Source organism: Arachis ipaensis, chromosome B06 (genome assembly GCF_000816755.2).
Source record: "Arachis ipaensis cultivar K30076 chromosome B06, Araip1.1, whole genome shotgun sequence".
NCBI lineage: Eukaryota > Viridiplantae > Streptophyta > Magnoliopsida > Fabales > Fabaceae > Arachis > Arachis ipaensis.
Window position 1 is genome coordinate 134,318,370 of NC_029790.2, and position 3,105 is coordinate 134,321,474.

Consider the following 3,105-nt stretch of genomic DNA (forward strand, 5'->3'; position numbering starts at 1 on the left):
GATAAATTAAAAACTAATCTATTTTAAATTTGAGTTCCGTTTAAATATCTGCTTGTTGTATGTGTAAAGCTGAATTCGAATCTCCAATACTTATTTAAGCGAATGAGTCCCAAATAGATTTTCAAGTGGCATAGCTGTTGGTGTTAAAAATTCTATATATTGAGCCCACCAAAGTCTGAAGAATGATTTTTATGAGAAGCTACTTTGTTTAAAAATTGATTTCAATTAGATACTACTCTATTTAATTATAAAGCTTATACAAATTTATCAAAACTGATATATTTTTTTTTAAGTTAAAGGAAACAATTCTTCTATTCTAAAAGATAGGAGTACTGAAACTGAATTATATATGATAATAAATTGGTATGACTAGTATTATTTAATAGAATTTCGATAGGAACCAATGGAATAAGTATACAATGTGTATAATGGGCTGATTTTTTGGTCTAATAAAAAGAAGTAACTATTCGCTATCGTACAGATTCGAACATTTAGGGTAAAATATTACTAATTTATCAAATACAATACACTTATGCTATCCAGAATAACCATCCGAATACCAAAAATAATAAATATCTGATATCCTACTGAATCGAACATCCAATTTAAAATACTTGAAACTGTTCACACAAATACACCTTTACTATTCTAAAATAAGTATATGTGAACAGTTTTAAATAAACATCCGATACTTTAATTTTAGTTTGAAATTAACCGCATTATATACATTGTACGGAACATGTATTGGCTTCTTATACTTTCTCTATTTAATAATATGTTATTATAAATATAATCCCATGAATCTCACATGAATATTTAATGAGCCCTTTCATTTTTAGTTTATCATAAATTGAAAAAATAGAATGTTTTCAGAATCAAAGATCTCTCATTGATAATCAACTTGGGTTGGTCGAATGGTCAGCTCACTCGTCTGCTTAAGTAAGTGTTGGGGGTTCGAATCCCACCTTATGCATGCAGCAATCCATTGGCCAGCGGCAGACTCTTAAATGGAGCTCCGATCCGTGATAGATTAGTCATTGACCTGTTGAATTGTGGGATATTGTGGGCAATCAAAAAAAAAAAGATCTCTCATTGATGCCAGTGCCACTATAAATTGTTAATGTTTTAGTTGTATAGCATGCTTTAATTAATGCTTTTTAATACAAATAGGAATGGAATCAATATGTATCACAGCTTCAATCTTCTCAATATATTTGGTTGGTGTGAATTAGGGATATAGATAATGACACTACATAAGAAAATTAATTAATATATTCATCCTTTTTTTTGAAAGATAATTAATATATTCATCCTTGTACATATAAGTTGATATTTTTTAATCTCATAAAACTCCATTGTGCCTCTCAATCTATACCTAATATCCAACCACTAATATTAAGAATTCTAAGACATGCGTTCTAAGTCTAGTTCCATTTCTCCCTTTTTCATTAGGGGTGAGCACAGGTAGCGGGTATCCGATTATCCGTCCGAATTCGAATCGAACCAATTAAATTGGTTCTGAAATCAACGGGTAATCGGATTTAATTCGAACCAAATCAATGGCTTTTGTTAGTGATTAGTTCAGGTATCGATTTTGAGAGTGCGGAACCCGAACCAAACCGCAAACTCGATCATATATTAATTAAATAAAAAAATAAAAAAATATATATGGCGTTTTCATTAGACAATGATTATTCATTATTAATATGTTTGGATTTAATGAGTTTGGTTTTTAATGTATTTGGTATTTAACATGTTTGGATTATTTCTATTGATGTTACACGTTTATTGTACTTGTTGAATTTTTAAGATAAAAATTTGGTTTTTTTTTTTTTATGAATTTCAAAGTTATCGGGTATCCAATTACCCGAACCAAACCAATTCGTTCTTAATCGGTTTGGTTTGGTTCGGGTACATGTACAAAAAAAATACAAATCCAAACCATATCGATTCGATTCTAATTTGATCATAAACCTAAACCAAACCGACTCGTGTTCACCCCTATTTTTCATTACACGCTAGCAAGCTAGCTAGTTCGTTAGAATTAAAATATAAAAATAATAGATAGTACAATATTTTTTGGTTTGAGTAAATTATTGGGAAAATAATTAAAAAAATATTTTTCTTTATTTATCTAAACAATAGAGTGATGACTACTGTAATTATATTCTTCTTCCAATTTGTGTTAATATAAACTCATTTGACATATTTTTTTATAAGCAATGTAATTTTAGTTAACTTGTTCCCACTGTCATTTGAATCTAAATCAATTATTTAAATTATATGTATGTTAATACTTACTAATATAACTTAATTAATTTGTTGGTTTTTATAACTTCCCTAACTTTGTAATTAGGTCTTTTTAGCTTTATATTAGATAAATTAAATTTTTAGTTAAGTCTTTTTTTAAAAATACGAAATATTACTTAACTAGTTATTTTTGTGTTTGATATAACATAACTTGTGAAAATTTTTAAAAAAAAATGTTTTATGATTATAACTATTTTTATAAAAAATAGTAATTAATATTCGATTCTAATTTGATCATAAACCTAAACCAAACCGACTCGTGTTCACCCCTATTTTTCATTACACGCTAGCAAGCTAGCTAGTTCGTTAGAATTAAAATATAAAAATAATAGATAGTACAATATTTTTTGGTTTGAGTAAATTATTGGGAAAATAATTAAAAAAATATTTTTCTTTATTTATCTAAAAAAAAGAGTGATGACTACTGTAATTATATTCTTCTTCCAATTTGTGTTAATATAAACTCATTTGACATATTTTTTTATAAGCAATGTAATTTTAGTTAACTTGTTCCCACTGTCATTTGAATCTAAATCAATTATTTAAATTATATGTATGTTAATACTTACTAATATAACTTAATTAATTTGTTGGTTTTTATAACTTCCCTAACTTTGTAATTAGGTCTTTTTAGCTTTATATTAGATAAATTAAATTTTTAGTTAAGTCTTTTTTTAAAAATACGAAATATTACTTAACTAGTTATTTTTGTGTTTGATATAACATAACTTGTGAAAATTTTTAAAAAAAAATGTTTTATGATTATAACTATTTTTATAAAAAATAGTAATTAAT